General features: G+C 46.4%; 1 protein-coding gene, 1 long non-coding RNA gene and 1 other non-coding gene across 4 annotated transcripts in view; 2 read left to right on the plus strand and 1 right to left on the minus strand.

Moving 5' to 3' along the window:
• Positions 1 to 22,649, minus strand: part of TRAF7 (TNF receptor associated factor 7) — an 89,258-nt gene extending 66,609 nt beyond the window's left edge. Inside the window, exon 1 of one of the 2 annotated variants that reach the window (XM_087729092.1) lies at positions 22,458 to 22,649. The gene's annotated coding sequence lies outside the window, so the exon portion shown is untranslated. The remainder of the gene's footprint in view (positions 1 to 22,457) is intronic. The other variant, XM_087729091.1, reaches the window with a different exon arrangement.
• Positions 22,650 to 23,071: 422 nt separating this feature from the next.
• LOC106556282 (uncharacterized) lies at positions 23,072 to 26,270 on the plus strand. Its single transcript, XR_001314033.2, has 4 exons — positions 23,072 to 23,207; positions 24,362 to 24,968; positions 25,549 to 25,585; positions 25,830 to 26,270. It is a non-coding gene; the product is annotated as an uncharacterized LOC106556282 (long non-coding RNA).
• Positions 25,254 to 25,340, plus strand: LOC148042726 (small nucleolar RNA SNORD60). Its single transcript, XR_015695091.1, has one exon. It is a non-coding gene; the product is annotated as a small nucleolar RNA SNORD60 (small nucleolar RNA).
• Positions 26,271 to 26,640: the final 370 nt, after the last annotated feature.

Raw genomic sequence — 26,640 nt, forward strand, 5'->3', positions numbered from 1 at the left:
AAGCTAAAAAGCAACAGCATCAACAATCATCGGCCATCGATCAAGGAACTACAATAACAAATCTGGAAGCAGTGGGAGGAGCTAGACCTAAGGTTAAACAGGCCATGCAGGAAGCTCTAAAAATGCTTCAACCAACCAAAGATGACAACTAAGATTTTAACATGGAATGTCAACGGACTGAATTCTCCACAGAAGAGGAAGAAAATATTTCATTATTTCAAACAGTTTAAGAACGATGTAATTTGTTTGCAAGAAACTCATATCAAGTCAACTGATCAAAAATATTTGATCAACTCAAAACTTGGTCAACATTTTGCAGCTTCTGCTATGGAAAAAAATGGTATAGTTGTATACTTAAGAAAAGATATGAAAGCTGAATTAATAGAAGCAGATCCCTTCGGAAGATATATTGCTTTAGACTTAATCTTAGAAGGGAAAAAGACATTACTTTTGGGAATTTATGCTCCCAATCAACAGCAAGATAGATTCTATAGAAATCTTCATGCTAAATTAGTACAGTGGGACTATAGTTCCTGTATACTATTGGGTGACTGGAATGGAGTGATAGATACTAAGAGAGATAAGAAGATTTCCCGCCTAAATACTAAGATGCGAGCAAAGTTACCCAAACCTTTCTTTGACATTATGGATGATTTTGAATTGAGAGATATTTGGCGAGAAAGAAATGCAGAGGAATATGACTTCACTTTCTTCTCGGACAGGCATCAATCCCTTTCAAGGATTGATTTTATTCTAACCACTAATGATTTGCTTTCTAGGGTCAAGAAAACAAAGATTGCGGCTAGGGTCCTTTCGGACCATAACCCAGTTTGTATGGAGTTGGGAAGGGTAGTGCAGGCAAGAAGGTCTTGGAGATTGAATGAAAACTTATTTAGATATGAAAAGTATATTAATGATTGTAAAAAATTACTATCTGAATATTTTGTTTTGAATATGAATAAGGGTACATCTATGGAATTTGTATGGGATGCAAGCAAAGCAGAAAGGAGTCTTGATGAATATAAATAAAACACATAGAAATAAGCAAGGGTTAAAACGAACAGAACTGGAAGAGGAAATTAAGAGAAAAGAGCTGGAGTTAACAATGAACCCAGACGATACAAAGGTTAAGGAAGCTATTAACATATTAAAATCTCAATTTGACATGTTGATCTCTGACCAGGTAGCTACTAATTTATTATATGCAAAACACAATACTTTTTGTAATGCAAACAAACCTGGCAGATGGTTAGCTTATCAGATTAGGAAAAAAAGGAAAACTCGAAATATATCTAAACTGATTTACAGAGGGAAGGAGGTGTTTCAACAGGAAGAGATTCAAAAAGCTTTCTGGGAATTTTTTACAGAACTGTATAAAGGGGATAAAATTAATGGTTTAGACATAGACAAATATTTAGACAAAGAGAAAATACCTTCAGTTAGAGAAGAGCACAGGCAAAAATTGAATCAACCAATAACCTCGGGGGAAATCCTGCAGGTAATTAAGCAATTAAAGTCAGGGAAAGCACCAGGTACAGATGGCTTGACAGCGGTTTACTATAAAAACTTACAGTTAGAAATGGTAGAACCTCTTAGAGAATTATTTAATATGATTCAAACGGAAGGTAAAGTCCCTCCATCTTGGAAGACAGCGTTTATATCTTTGATACCCAAAGAAGATCAAGATACTACTCAACCCAAAAATTATAGACCTATTTCATTACTGAATGTAGATTATAAAATTTTTACTAAAATATTAGCAAATAGGTTAATGTAGGTTATTCAACAATTGATACATATGGACCAAACAGGTTTTATACAAGGGAGACAGATGAAAAGTAATGTCAGATTAATTATTAATGCATTAGAATATTTGGGAAAGAACAACCAGATCCCTGCTGCGTTTATATTTTTGGATGCTGAGAAGGCCTTTGATCGAGTTAACTGGCAATTTCTGCTGAAGATATTGCAAAAAATGCAGATAGGAGATAATTTTTTACAGTCAATTAAAGCAATATACCAACAGCAAACAGCACAAATCATAGTCAATGGAAGTTTAACAGACTCTTTTCAAATTGGAAAAGGTACAAGACAGGGCTGTCCTTTGTCCCCATTATTGTTTATTATAACTTTGGAAGTATTGTTGAATAAAATACGGGGCTTGGATGGTTTAAAAGGGATCAAGATTAGGCAGCAAGAATATAGAGTCCGCGCTTTTGCGGATGATTTGGTCATAATATTGGAACAACCGCAGGAATCCAGTATGGTTTTAATGAATACGATTAATCAATATGGTCAAGTGTCTGGCTTTAAAATAAATTTAGGAAAAACCAAAATATTAGCTATAAATATGAATATTAAACAAAAGGAAGAATTAGGAGTGATGCTCGGATGTGAGGTAGTTAAAAAAGTCAAATATCTTGGAGTTAACATTTTAACTTCAAATGGGAAATTATATAAGCATAATTATGAACCACTTTGGCATAGCATACAGACAGAGATGAAAAAATGGGAGAAATTGCACTTATCTTTGCTGGGTAGGATAGCGGCAGTGAAAATGAACGTTTTACCAAAATTTTTATTTCTTTTCCAAATGTTACCTATACTTAAAAAAGATGGGAACCTTTTAGAATGGCAGAAGGGTATCAACAAATTTGTGTGGGCAGGAAAGAAGCCGAGGGTAAAGATGAAAATAATGCAAGATGTACGTGAGAGAGGAGGATTGAAACTATCTAATTTAAAACTATATTATGATGCAGTGGCATTATCTGTAATTAGTGATTGGACTCATTTAACCAATGATAGAATATTGAATATTGAGGGACACGATCTGGTATTTGGCTGGCATGCTTACCTGTTATTCAACAAAAAATTGGATAAGAATTTTAAAAGTCATATTTTAAGAAATGCTTTATTGCGGGTTTGGAAGAAATACCAATATAAATTAAATGACAAGATACCCATGTGGGCAATTCCTAGACACGCAATTGAAAATATGAATACAGCACAAAAACAGGACAGAATTACTTACAGACAGCTTCCTACCTCGGAAAGGGGGGTATTACAATTAAAATCTTTAGAGGTATTAAAAGAGGAGAAGGTAGTTCAAACATGGTTCCAGTATGGGCAATTACAGGGTAGGTGGAAAATAGATCAAAAAATTGGTTTTATCCAAGTTGAGGATAATCTGTTTAAACAAATAAGAGATCAAAGCTTAATGCATATAAAGAGGATATATAATGTATTAATACAGATAGATTCGGAAACAGAATTAGTTAAAGATTTTATGATAAAATGGCTCAAAATATTGAGGAACCAATAATGTTGGATACATGGGAAAGAATCTGGGTAAGAAATGTGAAATTTACACAAGCTCAAAATCTGAGAGAAAATTTTTACAAGATGTTCTATAGATGGCATTTAGATCCTAAAAAGCTGGCTTCTATGTATCCGAATGTACAGCCTAAATGTTGGAGGTGTGGTTCTCTCGATGCTACATATTATCATATATGGTGGACCTGCCAAAAGGTTAAGGCATTCTGGATAAAAATATGGTGGGTCATGCAAAATATTTTTAAAAGAAGGATAAAGTTTATTCCTCAGTTATTTTTACTAGGTATATGTACTGACTTTACAGTGGTAGAGACTAATTTGATTCTGCACCTAATAACTGCAGCAAGACTGTTGGTGGCGCAATATTGGAAGAAGGAAGACTTGCCTACAATCCAAGAATGGACATTGAAAGTGACAAACTTAGCCGAGATGGCTAAAATATCGGCATATCTTAAAGATCATTCAAATGAGAGATATAAACGAGACTGGAAAAAATGGATTGACTATATACAAAATAAATACGGGACCAAGAAATTCCAGTTAGCCTATGCTTAAGATCAGAAATGATTTAAACTGTTAAAAGTTAGTTCAGTAAGAAGAAGCTAAGGTCAATGTAGAATGTCATTAATTTCTTTATTTCTTTTTTCTTAATAGATTTTAGACTGTGTTAGTTAAAAATCCATACCGTGTACGGGTTCTGGGAAGTCGGGGGGGGGGAGGAGGAGGGGGGTTGGGGGGGTAGAGGGAGGGAGGGGCACACAAAAAAAATTGTACTTCAATGTCTTAATGATTGACAAATGATGAAATATTTGTGTTTTTTTTTTAAAGAAATAAAATAAATATTGGAAAAAAAAAAGAAACTTGTAGAACCACGGTGAAACTGCAAGCTACTTTGTAAATTTCTAGAAATACAGGCAGCTCTCTGTATAGAGCCATTTGGTCAAAAAAGAAAAGAAAAGAAAAAAAAGAATGCATGCCTGAGCACTTTTCAACATCAAAAACTATAGCCAGAGATACATTTCATGCAATAGAAAAGAGCATTCCTTCAAATCTTCCCCAATTTTCTACTTCACTGCGGTCATGCAGTTTGGTTGGGATGGTAGACTGCATCTCAAAGGATCCCTCTATTCAAGAACTGAAGTTTGCAGATGATACAACAGTCATTGGTCTCAAATGAGATGAAGGCGAGAGGTTGAATAACACCAGAACACACTTCTGGAGCTGAACACACTTAAAACTGTAGTGATGATAGTGGATATTAGGAGGAACTATTTTATCACCTCTTAGACAATATTAGACAACGCAAGTATCAACAGTAGAGACCTTCATGTTTCTGGGTTCTATAACCTCCCAGAACTTGAACTGGATACCTAACATTTTTTTTTCTTATTTCTTTTTTTTTTTAAAATATTTTTATTCATTTTCATTTTCATTTTATATAATCACATATATACTGTGCAAGATTGAGGCCATATAACATTAAGCAATAAACATAACTCTTCTTATATTCCAAAGTACAAAACCAACATAACGCTTCAACCCTCCATACACCCTTTCTTTCTCCCCCCTCCAACTTTCCTTTCTCCCCTTCAACATTCCCCTCTTCTACTTCCCCTCCCCCTCTGACATTCCTTTCTCCCCCTCCCTTCCATCTCACCCTCCTTCCATTCCCCTCTCACTCCCTCTCTGCCCCTCCCTCTTCTTTCCCTCTACTCCTCACTTCGGTGTGTTTCTACTATTCATCAATGTATTCGGCTTCTTATTTTATACTAAAATTAAAAGAAAAAAAAAAGCAACAGTATACAAGTGCGTTCTTATTGTTTTAAAAATTGACATAAACTATATTTCCCCCCTCCCCCCTATGATCCCTCCTCCCTTCCCCCCTTCCAACTTCCCAGATCCCATACCCGGTATAACTTTTTATCAAACACAGTCTGGAGTATATTAGAACCAAGTAAGTTAAAAGTTAAAAGGAAAAAAAAGAGTAAAAGAAAAAAAGAATAAGAAAGAAAAAAAGTCAATAAACTCTCTGCTTTGAGCTCAGCTTCTTATCACTACAAAAAGTTAAACAGTCCTAATCTCAATTATTTAATTACTTGCAGGTTTTCAGACTATGTTAAAACCAAGTAAGTTAACCAAGTAGAATTCTTCTCTAGCTAGAAGCCTTATCTCTTTATCTAAATATCTGTCTGTTTCCAAACCCTTAATTTGTCCCTTTTATGCCTCCTTCCTCTATGACACAATTTAAACACATCTCGAATTCTTTTCTCGATTTCCTCTTCCAGCTCTTCTCGTCCCTGCCTCTGTCCGTATCCATATACATATATATACACATACACACATATATATATGTATATATATATACACACACATATGCATACACATACATATGTTTTATATTCATCCGTGCTCCTCTCATATATGCTCCGCCTAGATCTCCTGCAAACTCCCTGGATGTATCCTTCTAAACAGTATATTCAGATAACAATTTTTACAAACATCAATAAAGTTTCCATCTCAAAATAAGCTCTCATTCGACCTCTACTACCCTGCCGTCTACACTACACCTCCCAACTCCATCCGAACTGAGCCGTGATCCAGAAAAATCACCACGAACTCCGCCCTCCTCACCCTGGAAAATAAGTCATCAGTAATTTATATAAAAATTCAAAATTATCCATCAAGTCTTTTTAGATCCCATACAATATATCTTCCAAAGAGATCAGCATCAGTTCTTTCAGCCTTAATGTCTCTTCATCGATATACAACTATACCATTTTATGCAAAACAAAAGTCACAAGATATTGACCTAGTTCAAAGTTAAACAAATATTTTGGATCAGTTAATTTAGTATAATTTTCTTACAGAGAAGTTATATCGTTTTTGAGCTGTTTGATATAGCAAGATGTTTACTTTCTTTTATAATGGTTTCGTAGATATCTCCTTAATCAATGGCTGATAATCACAGATGTTGCTGCGATCCACCTTATTTTCCATTCGTCTGGGAGCACGGCTAGGTCCTTGTTCTCTGGTCTTCTGCTCTTCCGGGAGGGGAAAGCAATACTTCCTGTCTTGTGATTGTGTGTTTTGTTGTTTCTCTTGTCCTTCTCTTTGTCTTTCTCCGGGTCCAGGTGGTTCAGGATGTCCCGCCTTTAGGGTCTTATAATAAAAATCTCGGGCTTCCCATACAGAGTTGAGATGATATTTTTGCTCACCGAATGTAATTATAATACCAAATGGCGCATCCCATCTATACTGTATTTGACGATTTCTGAGTTCTTTAACTAAAAAGGCATAGTCTCTCCTAGCTCTTAACATTTGGGGTGGTATTTCCTTGAAAACAATCAAGTCCTGTCCGTCAATTCGCAGCCTGGTATTATAAAACTCTTGTAATATCGCATTTCTGGATTCTCTTGTAGCAAAATATATAACTACATCTCTCGGAAGCTGTCTGTTTCGCCACCCACGAATTATGACGGTAAATTTTTTGGATCTGCCAATCAAAGTTGAGTCCCGGACTTCCCACCAAACGACTGAAAGCCTCTGAAAAAATCTGTTTCAAGTTCTCCTGTTCATTTTCACGCAATCCCCTAACTCTTAATGCAAGCTCCATCTTTTTGTAATTTGTCATAACAAGTTGTTTTTCTGCGTTTTCAACTTTCTGTTGCAGCACTTCAATTTTAGATGTCAGGTTGGTGTTGGCTTCCTCCAGGAGATCCAACTTATCTTCCATTCCAGCAACATAATCTGTCAAAACAGTTACAAGTCCTACCATATCCTCCTTTGTTTGAGCAATCTTGGTATCAAGCTTATCACATAAGTCTGTAATAAGTTGCTTCATCTCCTCTCTAAATTCTTTAAGAGTCTCGAAAAGAAATTCTTTCGTTAACAAATCTCCAGTAGGGGGCGTAGAAGGTAAGGGCTGCGACTTTGTAGCAAATGCCTGAGATGTATTGCTAAGAGAATGTCTCGCCAACTTTGATTTTGGTGCCATTATAGAAAGGAAGCAAACAAAGTCTCTGCTCGCGTTGATTTCAGATAATATAATTTCAGTAAATTTTTAGAGGTTGATAAGAAAAGATCTTCAAGAGGGCTAATTAAATTGTGAGAATTTATTCCTTTGATTCTGTGCCAGGAAGTTGGAGATATATCGTTATAGCAAATGCGGAAGCTAAAAAGTCGCCATTTTAAAAACAATTAAACAAAGGAGTTTTTTATAACATTGAAGCTGGTATTTTGATAGAAAAAAAAATAAAGAAAAGTTCACAGGTTTGGTCTCTGCTCGTATTTATTTCAATGGCTTAGTTTCAAAAGAATGTCCTGAGGGGGGGGGGGTTTCCTCACCTTGAGCTGAAAAAAAAAAAGCTGAGAAGATCTGGCCGGAGTAAATGACTCAGCTTAAGGCGATCCTCCTTCTCCGTTTACAGCCAAAAAAAAAAAAAACCCTGCAAACTACAAAGAAGGATCTAGCCGCCTGGGTCCCTCCCTGCTTTTTTCTTGCCTGAAAAAAGAGATATCTATAGATGTTAAGTAGATATACGAACCAGAACTCTGGGGGCAGCTCAGTTAAGCTGCCGACGACGGCGAGCCCCTCCCCCGGAAGCCAAACTGGATACCTAACATTAGAACCATCATTAAAAACAAAGTATGTTCTTCCTGCGTCAACTCAAAAAGTTCAGACTGCCCCAGGAGCTGTTGATAACAGTTCTACAGAGGAATTATTGAGTCTGTTATTTGTACTTCTAGAACTCTGATTTGATATAGCAACTAAACAGGACAGGCACAGACTTCAATGGATAGGTAGGTCAGCAGGAAAAAAACCTGCAACCAGCCTGCCTTCCAATGAGGAACTGTATATTGCTTGAGCCAGAAAGAGGACTGAGAAAATATCTACAGACCCCTCACATCCTGGATATGAACTGTTTCAACTTCTCCCCTTGGAATGACATTATTGGGCATTGCATGCCAAAACAACTAGACACAAAGATCACTTCCCCCTCCATGCCATCACTTTGCTAAACACCTAATTCCCACAGCACTGACTTATGCCATGGGATGTCAAACCACCTAAGGTAGTAGGACTGCATTACTATTATCCTTCTCATCTTTCCTATTACCTACTCCTATTGGCATTTTAGGACTATCACTTGTTGGTTGCTTCACTTGTTGCTTGTATGTTTACTAAGAGCTTATGCAGTGGAAACAACTTCCTTGTGTGTCCAATCACACTTGGTCAATAAATAATAAAGAATTCTACACTGGAAGAAGCATCAGGCTGAGAAATGAGCCTGGGCCAAACCAGCCGAGATGCTGCTTCTGTTCTCACAGTAATACAGAAACAAGCTGCACAAGAAACTAACCCTCCAGTATCTGCCTAGAGGAAGAAGTGAATCTATCTCTATAGGAGGTGTTTATATAGAAGAACAAGGAAGTCCCTCTGCTGACAAGAATGATGGGGACAGGCTATCAACAGGATAGGTGAAAGGAGGAAGTAAGGGAGGGAGGGGTAGGAAAGTGGAAGGATAATGGGAGAGGAAGGACTCTTGTGCTCAGCTGCCAGGAAAAGGACTGAGCAAATGGCAGTTGGACTTACCTGAACTGCATGTTTCGAAGATAGGTGTGGGAGGAGTAACCAATGGGTATTAACCAAGCCCTCTTGCCTAGGAGACTGAGGTAATCTTTCGAGGCCGCTCCTACAGTCCTCCTCTGACCTCCCCAGATTAACCGATGGATCATAGCAGAGCACCTGAAAGGAAGGACAGACAAGAACAGCACAATACATATCCTTCCTATCTGCTATAGCTGACCTTGGACTCACTCAGGCCCCCTAGGCGCAGGGCACCCAACCTCGGGGGGGAAGTGACTCCTCCCACACCTTTCTTCGAAACATGCAGTTCAGGTAAGTCCAACTGCCAGTTTCCGAAGTGAAGGTGTGGGAGGAGTAACCAATGGGACATAGCAAAGCTAGATGTCCTGGGCCTGAGCCCTCTGGAGAGTCCAGGACTCTCTGCAATACCCTCCTGCCGAAGGCAGCCTCCGCAGAGGCGTAGGTGTCTAGTCTGTAATGCTTAATGAAAGGTGAAGGAGAAGCCCAGGCGGCAGCTCGGCAGATCTCCTCTATGGGTGCCTGGGTCGACCAGGCTGCTGAGATGGCCACACTTCTGGTGGAGTGCGCTGTGATGCCCTCTGGGACCTGGAGTCCCCGTGCCCCGTAGGCCTGAGAGATGGCCGCTCTAATCCATCTGCTGATGGTGGCCGGAGAGACCTTGGCTCCCCGGGTGGAAGGCTGGTAGGACACGAAGAGGGCCTCCGAACGCCTAAAGGGGGCCATGCGCTTCAGGTAAATGCGCAAGGCTCTTCGGACGTCCAGTTTGTGCCAGGATCTCTCCCTCTCCCCGGAGGGTTGGGGAAAGAAATCCGGCAGAATTATCTCTAAGGCCCTGTGAAACAGGGAGTTGACCTTGGACATGAGGTCAAGTCCCCAGTTTGAGGATGACCCGGTTCTCTAGAAAGGTGCAGAGATCCACCCTGCTGGAAAGAGCGTTGATCTCCGACACTCTTCTGGCTGAGGTGATGGCGACCAGAAAAACGACCTTAAGGGTCAGAAACTGAAGGGAAACCTCCCTCAATGGTTCAAACGGTGCCTCCGTCAGGGCCTGGAGGACCGTGGGGAGGTCCCAGGTGGGGAATCGATGGACCACTGAGGGTTTCAGATTCGCCGCCCCCTTGAGGAAATGCTTTAGTACCGGGTGCTGGGACAAGGGGGGAGCGTTCACCACCCCCCCACAGAACCGTAGAGAGAGCGGAGACCTGCCTTCTAAGGGTGCTGGTGGCCAGACCCTTCTCATGTCCTTCCTGGAGGAAGTCCAGAACCTGTGGGACAGAGGCCGAAGCTGGGCGGAGACCTTTAGCTTGGCACCAGTCCGCAAAGGCCACCCAGGAAGCGTTGTAGATGTGGGTGGTGGACTGTCTCCTGGACGCCTCCACCATCCTGATGACACTCTCGGAATACTGAGCTTCTCTCAGTTGCTCCCGCTCAATTGCCAGAGGGTCAGATGAAGCCACTCTGGATCCGGATGCTCCAGGGACCCTTGGTGCAGGGACACCTCCCCCGCTGGAATCCTCCAGTGCGGGGCTGTGGACAGGTCCACAAGGTCTGCCAGCCAGGGGCGGCGAGGCCAGAAGGGAGCCACCATGATTACCTCCGCTCCCTCTGCCACCACCATCCTCAGGACCTCGGGGATGAGGGGAAGTGGGGGAAAGGCGTAGAGAAGACCTGGGGGCCATCTGCATCGAAGGGCGTCCGTGTCCATGGCTCCCATGGTCGGGAACCTCGATATGAATTCCGGCAGCTGGGCATTCTGTGGGGTCGCGAAGAGATCCACCGTCGGACGTCCGAACCTCTTGCAGATCTGTCGGAAGATCGAGGGATGTAGTTGCCACTCCCCGTTGTCGATCGTCTCCCTGCTGAGCCAGTCTGCCTGTTGGTTCTCTGTTCCGGAGATGTGCTCCACTCTGATGGATTGCAGGTGTCTCTCTGTCCAGTTCCCCAGTCACAGGGCCTCGTCATGAAGGACCTTGGAGTGGGTGGAGTGGAGTGAGCGTTACTTGCGAACCTCATGGATCATTTGGGACAAGAAGACCTCCCCAGCCACTGAATCTATAATGGACCCTAGGTGCAGGAGTCTTGAATTGAATTAGCTTTATTTATATGCCGCCCTTTTCCCTGAGGGGACTCAGGGTGGCTCACAATCCAAGGGGGAGGGGAATACAAAAAACAAAATGCACACATAAAAACAATACACTGTTAAAAGACACAACAGTCATACTATTCGGGAGGGGTTAAAATCTTAACCCCAGGCCTGTCGGGACAGCCAGGATTTAAGTGCTATGCGGAAGGTCTGAAGGGTGGTGAGGGTACGAATCTCCACGGGGAGTTCATTCCATAGGGTCGGAGCAGCCACCGAGAAGGCTCTCCTCCGAGTGGTTGCCAGTCTGCACTGGCTGGCTGATGGAATTCGGAGGAGGCCTAATCGGTGAGATCTTATCGGTCTAGTGGAGGTAATTGGCAGTAGGCGGTCTCTCAAGTACCCAGATCCAATACCATGGAGGGCTTTGTAGGTGACAAGTAGCACCTTGAATCGCACCCGGAGATCAACAGGTAGCCAGTGCAGCTCGCGGAGGATAGGTGTTACGTGGATGAAACGAGGCGCACCCACGATCGCTCGCGCGGCCGCATTCTGGACCAGCTGAAGTCGCCGAATACTTTTCAAGGGCAGCCCCATGTAGAGCACATTGCAGTACTCCAGCCTAGAGGTCACAAGGGCACGAGTGACTGTTGTGAGGGCCTCCCGGTTCAGGTAGGGACGCAACTGGTGCACCAGGCGAACCTGGGCAAATGCCCCCCTGGTCACAGCTGACAAATGATGTTCGAAAGTAAGCTGTGGATCCAGGAGGACTCCCAAGTTGCAAACCCTATCTGAGGGGCGTACAATTTGACCCCCCAGCCTGAGAGATGGAACACTTGGCCAATTTGTGGGAGGGAAGCACAGCAGCCACTTGGTCTTTTCTGGATTGAGCACAAGCTTGTTAACCCCCATCCACTCTCTAACAGCCTCAAGACCCTGGCTCATCACATCCATCGCTTCGTTGAGTTGGCACGGGGCGGACAGATACAACTGTGTATCATCTGCATACTGGTGGTATTTTATCCCGTGCCGTCGAATGATCTCCCCCAGCGGTTTCATGTAGATATTGAAAAGAAGGGGGGGACAGGACCGAACCCTGCGGCACCCCATACGTTAGGGGCCTAGGGGTCGATCTCTGCCCCCCAACTAACACCGACTGCGACCTTTCCGAGAGGTAAGAGGAGAACCACCGTAGGACAGTGCCTCCCACCCCCACCTCCCGCAGTCGTCGCAGAAGGATACCATGGTCGATGGTATCGAAAGCCGCCGAGGTCAAGGAGCACCAGGATGGAGGCATGGCCTCCATCCCTGGCTCTCCAGAGATCATCGGTCAACGCGACCAAAGCGGTTTCTGTGCTGTAGCCAGGTCTGAAGCCTGACTGGAATGGATCGAGATAACTGGCTTCCTCCAAGGACCGCTGGAGCTGAAAGGCCACCACCTTCTCGACAACCTTCCCCACAAAGGGGAGGTTGGAGACTGGACGATAGTTGTTTAAAACGGCTGGATCCAAGGATGGTTTCTTCAGGAGGGGTCTCACCATCGCCGCCTTTAAAGCGGGGGGAAAGACCCCCTCCCGTAGGGAGGCAGTAACAACCGCCTGGATCCAGCCTCCTGTCACCTCTCTGCTGTTTACAACCAGCCAGGAGGGGCACGGGTCCAGCACACATGTGGAGGCACCTACAGCTCTCATCGCCTTGTCCACATCCTCAGGGGTAACAGCTTGAAAATCAATCCAGCGATGGCTTACCAGATTATCCCTTAGTGCCTCGGCTGGTTCTGCAGAATTGGAGTCCAGGTCCGCCCGGAACCGAGCAACCTTGTCCGCGAGGAATTGGACGTAATCCTCAGCCCTGCCCTGCAGCGGATCGCCCGTATCCCTCCTGTTTAGGAGGGAACGGGTTATCCTAAACAGGGCGGCTGGGCGCGACTCGGCAGATGCAACCAGAGAGGCAATATGTGTTCTCTTAGATGTCCTAATTGCTCGAATGTACTCTCTGGTGCAGGTTGTTAAAAGTGCTCGGCTCGATTCGGATTTACTGGACCTCCATAAGTGTTCTAGGCGTCTCCTTCGGCGCTTCATCTCCCGGAGTTCCTCAGTAAACCAAGGAGCCCTCCGGGATCCACTGTCTCGGAGCGGCCGTAGAGGCGCAATCCGGTTAAGAGACTCCGTCGCTGCCAAGTTCCAGGCAGCAACCAGGGTCTCCACCGGGCTGCGGGCGAGAGTATCAGGAATGACCCCAAAGGGTCCATAAGTCGCCTGGGGCGGAACCACCTGGTCGGCTCCTCCTCCCTACAGTGGGGGTTTGGTCTCCGAAAGTCAAGTCTCAATAGGTAGTGGTCTGACCATGACAGGGGCAAGATCTCGCTACCCCTCAGACCAAGATCGCAATTTCACTGCTCCGAGAGAAATACGAGGTCAAGCGTGTGACCCGCTGAGTGGGTTGGTCCCCGGATTACTTGGGTCAAGCCCATGGTTGTCATGGAAGCCATGAACTCCTGCGCTCCATCAGAGTGTTCACCGAGCGAAGGCAAATTGAAATCCCCCAGAACCATAAGTCCGGGGAACTCAACTGCCAGCTCGGCTATCGACTCGAGGAGCGAGGGGAGGGCTGTTGCAACGCAGTTGGGAGGCAGGTACGTTAGCAGCAAACCTACTTGACCCTTGAGGTCCAACTTCACCAGCAGGGACTCACACCTGACAAGCTCCGGAGCAGGGATCCTATGAGGTGCTACAGACTCTCGAATAACGATAGCCACACCTCCACCCCTTCCCTGAGATCTCGGCTGATGGAGCACCTGAAAACCCTCTGGGCACATCTCTACGAGGGAGACTCCTTCCTCCGGGCCCAGCCAGGTTTCAGTAATACATGCCAGGTCTGCCCTCTCGTCTAAAATTAAGTCCCGGATGAGGGGAGCCTTGTGAACAACAGACCTGGCATTTAGTGACAACAGCCTGAGACCAGGGTCCTGGTTACTCGCGCCATCTGGCCTTGGAGTGGGACTCATAGGGCCGGAAAGAGGGATCTCTGTGATGTAGCGAGCCCTCCTTCCCCGGTAATGGCCTGCCCTAAAGTCCCCGCCATATCTGCCACTCCGTTAAGACCGTAATGCTCCGGCCCACTCCCGTATCCATGGTCCCCTCAACCACCCCAATGGCCCCCGCGTCCCTCGACAGGTCCTCCGAATCAAACATACTCATTCATTCACCCAGGCAGTCCCCACATAGTAATTAAAAAACACAAAAAATACAACAACAATAGGTAATAAAAAAGTGGGATCATTCACTCAATCACATGCATATCACATACATATCCCATACAAAGAGGGAAGAAAGAAAGACAAGAAAAAAAGAGAGGAAAAAGAAAGATTGCGCAGCTGTTAAAAGTGCAAGTTCAGGTCAGCGTTTGAGATGGTTGAAACAACTGAAGTCCAGCTAATGATGGCCAAAGCAGCTAGAATAGCTGAAATAGCAAGTCCAGGCTCCCTGGGGTTGTGGTTAGGTAAAATTTGATGTTTAAAGGCCCAGCTGAAAGAGGGCCAGATGACCGATGGGGGAGATAGACAGAGGCTCCACAATGTTAATAACAGACAATAGGATAAACTTTCCAAGTCCGCCAAGGGAAAATGTCCAGACAAACAGGGCTCTGAAGAAGGCGAGAGTAATGTTAATGCAAGGGCTGAGGCACAAGGGAAGGGGGGAGGAGGGCGCCCGGAGGGGCTATCGCGGCAGCAATTGCAATCAGCCACCCAAATCCAAGTCACCCAGTCTTTACGGGCGCCCAAATCGTCTCCACCTCCTCCGGAATGATGGTAATCCAGGAAAGTCCCCAAGAGTTCAGCAAGCCGGGCGGATATAATCACAAGATGTTGCAGGCGTCCCGAGGTGGAGGAGAACGCCGCCATCATTCGCCCGCTGCCTACTGTGGGAACAGCGAGCAGAGAGGGATCCGCACCAAAGAGGAAGGGGGGGGGGAGAAAAGGTGGCCCAAAGAAGACTGTAGTGGCAACGGCAAAAGCCGGCCATCCAGCCCGGCCACTTCAGCGTTAGAATCCAGCCACCCCTTCCTCAGGGAGAAACACAGCACAGCTGTTGGGGGGAGGGGAAGGCTGCAGCGGCGATGGCAAGCCAGCCACTCGATTCATCCAGCTCTGGTAACAGCCCAGCGCAGCAGCCTCCTCTCCAGGGTGAAGACAGTCAGAAAAAACCCCCAGAGGCTCACCCCGACGAGCAGACAAGGCAGGAAGAGAGAGCAGCCGCTGGAATCGCCGAAAAACGCCGCTGTTGTCAATGCGGTGCCGCCATCGTCGCCAAGCGGCAGAGATAATGTAAAAACCGCTGGAGGTTGCGTGGTCCGGGACCGCCCCAAAGCGGCGGCCCCTCCAAATGTCCAGTCTCCTCGAGTCCCCTGGATCTTGGTCATTCCCAGGGACCCTTTTTTGGCTGGTAGGAGTTGTTTCTTTAAAGTGTTTTCAGCATTTTTCGCCTGATTAATTCAGGACGAAAAAGCCTAGCAGACATCTCAGTCTTGCACATGCGCAGAAAAGTCTGGTGGATGGGACCAGGTGGCTCTTTTCCAGGTTGATGGAAAATCCCGGGGCCCTGAGGTGTCGATGGTGGTCCCCAAGTCCTGTTTAGCAGACTCTGGAGACCTGGCTAGGACGAGGATGTCATCCAAATAACAGAACAAACGGACTGGGAGGGAGCGCAGGTGGCCTGCGGCTGCAGCTAGCACCTTGTGAATGTTCTGGGGGCTGGGCCAGCCCAAAGGGAAGAGCCCTGTACTGAAAGTGGTTACCCTCGTGGGAAAACCTAAGGAATTTGCGATGTTCCGGGGCGATTCTGATGTGCAGGTATGCCTCTATGAGATCAATAGAGGCTAGGAAATCGCCCGGACGGATGCCCTCCAAGATGGACTTTAGGGAGGCCATTTTAAACTTGCGGTAGACCACCCTGGAATTGAGAAGCTTGAGATCCATTCCAGTCCGGCTTCAGACCTGGCTACAGCACAGAAACCGCTTTGGTCGCATTGACCGATGATCTCTGGAGAGCCAGGGATAGAGGCCATGCCTCCATCCTGGTGCTCCTTGACCTCTCGGCGGCTTTCGATACCATCGACCATGGTATCCTTCTGCGACGACTGCGGGAGGTGGGGGTGGGAGGCACTGTTTTACAGTGGTTCTCCTCTTACCTCTCGGACAGGTCGCAGTCGGTGTTAGTCGGAGGGCAGAGATCGACCCCTAGGCCCCTAACACATGGGGTACCGCAGGGTTCGGTCCTGTCCCCCCTTCTTTTCAACATCTACATGAAACCGCTGGGTGAGATCATCCGACGGCACGGGATAAAATACCATCAATATGCGGACGATACACAGTTGTATCTGTCCGCCCCGTGCCAACTCAATGAAGCGATGGACGTGATGAGCCAGGGTCTTGAGGCTGTTAGAGACTGGATGGGGGTTAACAAGCTTGTGCTCAATCCAGAAAAGACCAAGTGGCTGTTGTGCTTCCCTCCCACGAATTGGCCAAGTGTTCCATCTCTCAGGCTGGGGGTCAAATTGTACGCCCCTCAGATAGGGTTCGCAACTTGGGAGTCCTCCTGGACCCTCAGCTGACTTTTGAACACCATTTGTCAGCTGTAACCAGGGGGGCATTTGCCCAGGTTCGCCTGGTGCACCAGTTGCGTCCCTACCTGAACCGGGAGGCCCTCACAACAGTCACTCGTGCCCTTGTGACCTCTAGGCTGGAGTACTGCAATGTGCTCTACATGGGGCTGCCCTTGAAGAGTATTCGGCGACTTCAGCTGGTCCAGAACGCAGCCGCGCGAGCGATCGTGGGTGTACCCCGATTCACCCACGTAACACCTATCTTCCGCGAGCTGCACTGGCTGCCTGTTGATCTCCGGGTGCGCTTCAAGGTGCTACTTGTCACCTACAAAGCCCTTTATGGTATTGGATCTGGGTACTTGAGAGACCGCCTACTGCCAATTACCTCCACTAGACCGATAAGATCACATAGATTAGGCCTCCTCCGAATTCCATCAGCCAGCCAGTGTAGACTGGCAACTACCCGGAGGAGAGCCTTCTCGGTGGCTGCTCCGACCCTCTGGAACCAACTCCCCGTGGAGATCCGGACTCTCACCACCCTCCAGACCTTCCGCGCCGCACTTAAAATCTGGCTATCCCGGCTGGCCTGGGGTTAAAGACCCTAACCCCTACTCGAATTGTATGACTGTTGAGTTGTTAAATGATGTAGTGCTTTTATGTTGTAAATTGTTTGTCCTCCCTCCCCCCCCCTTTTGAACTGTGAGCCGCCCTGAGTCCCCCCAGGGAAAAGGGCGGCATACAAATAAAGTGAAACTGAACTGAAACTGAAACAGATCTGATGTGGCAGTTGCCTTGCGGAGCAAGGAACTGAATAAGGAGGGGGGAAAGAGGCCCGCGACTGTGGATTTGTCCTCTGCCTGGGGTTCTTCATCCTCCGAGAACCCAACCTCCTTCAACTCTCCCTCCTCCAAGTCGGAAGCCCCGCTAGCAGTGGAGGGGGAGGGAGACCTGGCTTTTCTGCTGGCCAAAGTGCTGGGGCGCTCCTGATAACCCCTGGGAGGCTCCTGGGAGACCCTGCTCCTGGAACTCCGAGGCTGCTGGTTTAAACTCGAAGCCATTACCTGGGCCAAAGCCGTGGTTAGCATGTCCTGGAAGTTATTGGTGAGCTCAGGCAGGGCAGGCTGGAGCTCTGGAGGCTGGGGATATTCCCTGGGTTCAGGGGATAGAGAAGCCAAGCGAGGCCTGGCTGGACTGGGAGCCCTGCGTCCAAATGGATCCGCTCTCAACTCCGCTAGGGGAGCAGGCGAAAGGGGGGGGCAATAGGGAACTGTGCCCTCTAAGGGAGCTCCTTGGGGAACCAGGGGATGCTGCCCGGGCCTCAACCTGGGCTGGAGGCCTGCGGGGAGATCGGGACCTGGAGTGGGAAGGGCTGATGGTCGCCCTGAAACCTCTGGCCGAGGCCCTGGTGGTTCTGGTCTCCTTCCTGGGGGAAGCCTTCTTAGGGGCCCTGGCCTTGTCCCTTGTCACTGGGGATCTCCCCCTGGGAACCGGGGAAACTCCCCTAGAGGTCCCCTCGTCTGGATCCACACCCTCTGGGGCTCTGGGCCTGGGATCCCTGCTCCTGGTTGCCTCCGGCATTTACTCACGGTTCTGGTGCCACCAAACCTCCTCTTTGCTCAGCTGGCCTTTAAGTTGGGGGCGGATTCACTCTTCTGACCTTGAATCCACCTTCTTCTTCTGCCGCTGGTCTGCGGCTTGGATTGCCGGCGGGCACCGCTCTGGAGTACTCCCCGGATCACTGGCGGAGTGGATCCTGGCTGAAGCCTCTTCCGGCTTCACTGGTGCTTTCTGAACACCTTCGGTGTCCGTCGGAGGAACGCCAATCATGCACTCGCCCATGTGCTCTCTAAGATGGCGGCGGCAAGATGGCGACCGCCGACCTGCGGTCCGAGCCTTCTCCTGGAGCTGGGCCGCGTTGGAGACGATCTCCGAGGGATCCCTGGGCCTCGTGAGGTCTTCGTCGGCCCTCTCAGAAGCCGCGCGGTCGCTGCTGATGCCCCTGAGGTGCGGAGGCTTCCTCCCCTTTAACGCGACCGTCCGGTCGCTCGGGGCACGCGCACACACTGGCAAACAGCAAGGCTTGAATCCAGCAGCGCAGAGCACAGCAGAGGAGAGGTGGATAGAAGCAGCTGTAAGTAAAAATCCTATGGAAAAGAATCCTGCAAACAAAAAAACTCCTGAGTCTTCGAAGTGAAGGGAGAGTCAGAGAAACGCTCCTTTCAGGCCGGAGACTGAGGTTAATCTGGGGAGGTCATAGGAGGACCGTAGGTGTGGCCTCGAAAGATTACCTCAGTCTCCTAGGCAAGAGGGCTTGGTTAATACCCATTGGTTACTCCTCCCACACCTTCACTTTGGAAACACCACAAGATCCACTCATTTCAGAATTCAAGCAGCACTCTGGAGGTGCAGATAGGTAGGGAAATTCTACTGTGATCTGAAATTATGGCCTGCACAGAGATCACTCATGTAATTTCACCAAGATCAGAAAGAATGGTAAAATTAGTTTTTACCAAACCTGAGCATGTAACCTTTTTATGCATGCCCTACGTCCTACCTAGGACCTCAGTGGACAAGAATTACTAAAAGCAGACTGAAAATGTTCAACTTTGCAAAATGTTCAACTTTGCAAAATGTTCAACTTTGCTTTTTTTGCCTGTTTCAGCAGCAAAAGTCAAATGAGGGCTTTAATCCTTGCACTAATTTTGTGTGAGAAAAATGAGCCAGCTTGAGGCTCTCGGGAGTAAATAATCTTAACACATGATGCTTAAAACATCAACTTTGTACCTTCACATCTATAACACACACACACACACACACACACACACACTCTCATTCACTCACTCAAATAAAAATACCAGCAATAAAGATAAGACACCTAAATCCTTAAAAATATTTTAATATGTTAAAAACCCAGACTAAAAGGGCAACAGCACAGAAACTATTCGCCAAAGGCTTCTTTCAAAATGTTTTCTGCTCCACAGCCAAGCCTTAAACTTTTGAATTCTTCAGTCATCTCTCTCTCTTTCAAAGCCCATGCCTAAAACTGCATAGCTTCTAAGACCAGGCTACTGCTTACACATTCCTTGAGAGTAGCATCCAAACGCTCGTCTCCCTGAATTGTGAGGCTGAACTCCTTCCCCCATAATGATTAATGGTGCAGGTTCCTAAATATCCTGTTGCAGTTTATTCCAAATGTATAACTTGTCAAGGGCACAACCAATATCTTTGACATTGGTGTATACGTCTCATTGATGTAAATGTTTAGCTCAGATGTCCATTTCTGTCTTAAGGACATGCCTCTACTGCCTAGATTTATATGTGCATGCACCCAAACCACAGATCATGGAAAGCTTAATATGCCTTCAATTGGAACCTGAAAGCTAGAAACCCACATTCAGATAACACACACTTGGCATTTAAAAAGACTAACATTATATGCTATCAAGTCATTTTCAACTTTTAATGACTACATAGATGAGCGGCATGGTGGCCCAGAGGTGAAGACACTCACCTCCTGCTCAGAAGGTTGGGAGTTTGATCCTAGGCAGAAGATAAAATATCTGCTGTTGAACTCCACCTAGGTGTCAGGAAGGGCATCTGGACAATAAACGCTCAGCCCCACTCAATTGCCCCGACTCCACCCCAAAACAATGGGATTAAAGGATCGGAATAACAGAGTTGGCATTGACCTTGGAGGTCTTTTCTTTTCCTGCTCAGGCAGGAAACTCTACACGATTGCAGACAAAAGGTTGTTCAATCTCTTCTTAAAAACTTCCAGTGCTGGAGTACCAACAACTTCTGAAGGCAAACCGTTCCACTGATTAATTGTTCTGTCAGGAAATTTCTCCTTAGTTCTAGATTGCTTCTCTCCTTGATCAATTTCCATCCATCGCTTCTCATCCTGCCTTCACATGCATAACTCCCTTCTAGGTGGCACCCACTGAGATATTGGAATACTGTTCTCATGTCATTCCTAGTCCTTCTTTTCATCAAAAGAAAAAAAAAGTGACTACATAGATGGATTTTCTCTAAAATAATCCCTCATCTGTTCTTTCATATCTCCCAATGGTGCATTCCATCCACCTTGCTAGTGGTCGTCCTCTTTTCCTTCTACCTTTCCCAACATTACAGCCTTTTCCAAAGAGCTAGGTCTTCACTTAATATGCCTGAAGTAGGATAATTTGCACCTGGTCATTTGTGCCCCAAAGAGCACCCTGGGTTGACTTGTTCAATGAACCATTTCTTTCAGGATACGGAAGAGAGCTATTCTGCTTACAACTCGACAGCACAGGAGCAAGAAAACCTCTTGAACTTTGTACCTAAACTTACCTGGCTTGCTTGTGTGAAATGTTTGCTTCACCTTTGAGAAGGCAAGAACTTTGCTTAAGTTACTTCAACTGACGTTTTGAGTCATTCTAGCCTTTATTTATTCTGGAGGGAGTGGACCTTGTACAAAGACTTAAGAAATGAAAGACAATGCTGTCCAATCTGATACAGACCAGACTGGAATCTGAGATCTTTCAGAGAAGCCTGATTGGTGATTCTGCTTGTGTAAAAGGTAGGCCTTCTATATCTTCGGGATACATTCCAAATGGATATAAGGCAGATCATTTGAGAGATTCAGAAAAGAGCTGAAGTTCAGTCTTGAATGAAGGCAAATATACGTGGTCCCAGGTCAAAATTCAATCTGTTTACATTGGCTTGAACTTCAAGGGGTAAGAATGGCATTTTGAGTGGCTCTTTATTGCTAACATACTAGGTTAAACAGAGAGGGGGATGAACTGGCTGCTTTCTCAAAGCTTCTAAACAAGGGGTATCACACTCAATTTTATTGGGAGCTGCATCAGTTATGTTTGACTTTGGGGGTCAGGCTCCCGAGCCCCGTTTTCGGCTGCGACCACCTCCTGCAACGCTCTGCCAGTGAAAACGGAGCTTGGGAGGGCCACGTGCAGCGCTCCTGAGCCCCATTTTTGTTGGCAGAGGCACTGCGGGTTGGTCCTTCACTGTTTCCAGGAAGATGCCCACTAACAGATGCTGCCAGGATGGATCTGAAATGACAGGTGCTCTTTCAGATTAAAGCCTCCTTCTTGCTGGTAATTAGAATCTTTCATATTATTTGCAAACAAAATGAAGGTTTCCTGTTTAGCTTGCAGAGCTTGGATACATTGAATGAGTTTACCAACATCGTAAATATTGCAGAATCTACAGCCTCATATGCGACATATCTAACCTCCATTTCATGCTGAATAAACTAAATTATGAATGTATCTTAAAATGTAAATGTATCTTAAACCTTTAGATAGACTTTTACTCCAAAAGCATTTTATTAAAATGGTTTTTTTTAAAAAAAATCCATTTTTATCCACCTGATGAGAGAGGACCAAGGAAGCACATCAGAGCCCCCTTCCTTCTCCTTTCCAAGCTGGTCCTTTGCAGGCAAAGCAGCCGAAAGGTAGAAGGAAGGCATTTATTTTGGGGAGGGGGCGGGAAAACACCCAAAGAACTTCCCACCTTCCGCAAGTGGCCCCCTCCGGAGGTGCTGTGGGACTACAGAGCCCAGAAGCCCCAGCCAAGCGAGACTCCCAGACCGGAGGGCAGTCCGAGGGCGGCGCTGCTACTCCTCCCTCAGGGGCCCCGTGACAGGCCGGGGACGTCTCCGCTCCCCGGGCGCTGCGGCTCCCATCGTCCCCGGCCGCAACGGCTGCACTGAGGGGGCTGATTGAAACTGGAGTCCACCGGGCATCGTCTCCTCAGCGGCCTGAGGAGCTGAGCCGGAGGCGGCCTTCTCCTCCTCCTCCGGGCCTGTGAGCGCCGCGCTCCCTCCCGCCTCACCTGTGGGCAGCCGGAGCGGCGGGGCCAGCCTGCGTGCGGCCGCCCACCGCATGGCGCCTCTCCGCCGCTTCCCCGCCGCTGCCGCAAAGCGCACAGCCGCCCGTCTCGTCCGCTCCCCTCTCAGCAGCAGCAGGGCCGGAAGTGCCGTTTCCTAAATCCCCCCTCCTGAGTCGACGGGATTCGTAGTCCTGGGAAGCGCAGCGTTTCCACAGACCCGGGTCCCGTTAGATTGTGAGTTGCCTACAACTCCCATCGGGGTCCGCGGTGCAGGAGACTCGCCCGCCCCTTCCGGGTCCGAAGTCTCGCGTTATTACAGTTCTTCTCCCCCAGCCTTTAGGATTTGGGGGAGCGCTTCCCGCCCATCCCGGCCTCCGGAGTCTTTTCGCCTCATCCAATCCAATGACCTCCCCCTCCCCCTCAAGAGGTCGAAGAGGAAGTCCTAAAGCGAACGGCGAATGGACGCGGCCGGTTTAAGAAAAAGCAAAAGATAGCGAATGTTCATTGGTTACGAAGGGGAGAGGAAAGGAGCAATGGGATTGGTTGGTTTCGCGCAGAAATGCTAGCCAATCGGAAAGCGGAAAGCAGTATAAAAGACACACGTGTGGGCGAATCGTCCTTTCTTGCATTTGCTCCGACGGTGTGATGGGTCTCCTGGGCGTTTGGGCCTTCGACTCGCCTTGTGGCCGGAGTGACACGCGGCCGCGGCGCCTACCTTTATCCCAAGGCCCCAGGACACCGCGGGGGCTTTTGGTGAGACCAGGCTCACGTGCTATTTGATTGTTGCCTATATAAGGGGGTGGTCCATATACTGGACGAAGGGCCCATTGGGATCCCCATATCAAAACAACTTACTTTATGTGCAGCCAGAACCTGAGAATAACATTGGAGACAGCACAGGACTTAAACAAAATGGTTCAGTTGAGATCTGCATACGTGGGACTGATTGGGGTAGATTGTAGGGGTGTGCTTTGATATGGTCTATAGGCTAATCAAAGCTACAACAACCTCTAGATTAGCCATACCCAGTTCCAGCAGAGTCTCAACTGTTTTGGAATGTGACCAAAACCTGGATGCAAACGTGGTCTTAACTAGGGTTTTATAAAGTGGTAGCAATACTTAAACGTCAATTAGCTTTTTTGGCTGCTGCCACACTGCTGGCTATGTTTAAGGGATCGCCCCTTAGGACTCCAAGGTATCCCTTTAAGTTACTGTTTTTGAGCCAAGTTCCACCTAATCTGTAGTTATACCTTTGGTTTTTCTGCCCAGGTGTGAAACCTTGCTTTTCTCCACAATTTCATTTTCTTGGATAGGGCCCATTATGCAAAGATCAAGATCATTTTGAGTTCCGGGCTATTGTTATCTACAAATTTGATGAGTTCCCCTTCTATTCTCCCATCTAAGTCATTTACGACTATTATTGGGTCTAAGACTGAACCTTGCAGTAACCAAGAGCCGAGGTGGCGCAGTGGTTAAATGCAGCACTGCAGGCTACTTCAGCTGACTGCAATTCTGCAGTTTGGCTGTTCAAATCTCACCGGCTCAGGGTTGACTCAGCCTTCCATCCTTCCGAGGTGGGTAAAATGAGGACCCAGATTGTTGTTGGGGGCAATATGCTGACTCTGTAAACCGCTTAGAGAGGGCTGAAAGCCCTATGAAGCGGTATATAAGTCTAACTGCTATTGCTTCCTTCCATGTAGATGTAGTACCATTAAGGATTACTTGTTAGTATGGTTTGCCAGCCAGTTACAAATCCATCTCTTGGTGTTGCTGTCTATCCCACATTTTTTCTAGTTTACCAAGAAGTAGGTTGTAGTCTACTTTGTTGAATGACTTGCTAGAGTTTATATTATGTCCAGAGCATTTTGCTGTAGATGTTAACAGATCTCTGTTTTAATTTTTTCCAGTATCTTCCCATGCACATGACATCACACACGCTGTGAGACCTACAATCTTGGGTCTTCCTGAATGCTGATTTGTCAATGGTCCTTGAGAGGGTAATCAACTGAGGAAGCTGAAGTTCCCACAGGCTGGAGTGACATGAGAGGGACAGGAGAAATGTGCCCTCTTGATGAGAACCTGGAGGATACGCTGAGCTATGCCCTACAAGAGGCAATCAAGAACCGAGGAGCCTGTGAAACTTTCTCAGATGGCTGCTCGGGATCCCTGGTTGCCCCAAGTGAATCTTACCACACACTTGACACAATTGCTGTAAATTCAACAGAATCAAAAGGGTTTTTTGAAAAATGAACAGAACGTTCCTGTTTCCAACATAAGCAACCTAATGACCATTAGTGTAATTGTCCTATCTCTAAAATAATGAGACCCTATTCCTTCAGTCAAAAATAGTTGAGAGCACACCACATAGCTGATGATGCTCGAAGAAAGGTGCAAGTGAGGAGGACACCAATGGAACATCAATTTTGAATCCCATCATTGGCATATCCAGTCAGCACTGAAAAGCGTGAAGGTTGTGGTAGAGTTGGCTCCTCAGAGTGAAGGTGACACCATCAAGTAAGTTGACAGGTAATCTCCTGAGACCATCTCAGTGGAATCTAATGGTGCCTTCAGAGATGGGGAGGATGTTGGCTTTACTGGACTTGGGCTGTAACAGCTGTGTGGTCAGTCCTGTGGTGGAAAAGCTTTGACTGAGACTCAAGCGGCTGAGGATGCCAGTAGCTTTCTGCCAGCTAGATGGGGATAGTGGCTGAGGGGACCCGGCTCATTTTATAACTGAGACAGTGGAGAGACTGAGTTTCATAGTGTCGCTGGAGTTGGAGAGATCTAACCCTAAATGCCAGCCAATGATGAACTCTAATTTTAATTTTCTGACACCTCGTATGAAAACTGCTTGCAGTTGATGATTTTAGACATGATCTGAGGCTTGGCATTCATATAATAAGGTATTGGGTCTGAATTGAGATAGGGGGAAATGTTACTTTAGATCAGTTCTAAAACCAGGGCCTCCCAGTTGGGCAGGTCTTCAGTTTTATACAATGTCTAAATTGTCTGACCCAACTTCTCTGGAATATTGAGTTTCGTGATTGCTGGTTTAAAAAATCAATGGCATTTGTGGGTTTTTTTTTCTTTTTAGAAGCAGATGGAAATAGAAGACAAGTATTGCAGCACAGGTAATAAAATAAAGTCACTTTTAAGACAGGTTAAAATAGCATTGTTTTCAATTGAATACATTCTAAGATGTTGGAAAAACTTCAATGCCTTTTTTTTTTCTAAGGAAGGCTATATTTGTTATATACTGAGCCATTGTTGAATACTAGGGCAGTGTTAACATCAGTGTTGGGCAGGGAGGTTACGAAGAGCCAAATAATAATGGTTAAAAGCTATTCAAATAATCCCATGTATTGTTTTTTGCAGGTGGCCTTATGTCCTTCAATTGAACTACCTTTCTCAACAAATGAGCCCAGGATTGTTTCTATTTAGGAGTTTAAGTGGTGGCAGGTCTGACATGAGGGATGAAGTGTCCCTGGACGACTACAGTAGAAGTTGACAAAATCTGCTTTGTCTCAAAGTTCTGGGTCATGGAAATGGTGGGAAAGAAGATTTGCAAATTCTCGAATACTTTTCTCAGCAAATGGAGCCCAGGACTGTTTCTATTTAGGGGTTTAAGTGGTGGGAGATCTGACACCAGGTTAGGCAGGCCTCCCCCACCCAGGAGGGGTCCCAAGCTCTGCTTAATGACCCACATGTTCATTTAACATTTCATTGGGAGGAATAGAAATGAGGTTAAATGATACTGTTCACCTGCTGGGACAGGCAACCTCAACATGCAAGGCTCCTTTGTAGTTGGATCTCAAATGCATCAGTTGTGCATTTTTTACTTTTGAGCAGGCAGAATACCTGCCCTTTGCATTAAACTCAAATGCTGCAGGCAGGACAGGAAGGGGGTGGGGAGCTGCTTCTCTGCAGCAGTTACAAAAATCCACAAACACCTGGTGACAACTGAGTGTTGCTTGGAACAAAGATTCCAAACAGTAGATTGAAATGGGGGATCCAACATTGGAAATATATGGTACTCAGGCTGGCAGATGATTTTTTTAAATAGTTCTAATGCATCAAAAGCTTGCAATGTTTCAGTGAATGCTGAATAATTTTGGCAAGCTTAAAAAGACTATATTTTTGAAGATTTAATTTTTAGTCATTTCATTTTTGCTGCCTTTGGTATGAA

This window comes from Thamnophis sirtalis, unplaced genomic scaffold (assembly GCF_051295495.1).
Source record: "Thamnophis sirtalis isolate CommonGarterSnake01/CBP01778 unplaced genomic scaffold, rThaSir2_p1.2 scaffold_14, whole genome shotgun sequence".
Classification (NCBI taxonomy): Eukaryota; Metazoa; Chordata; class Lepidosauria; order Squamata; family Natricidae; genus Thamnophis; species Thamnophis sirtalis.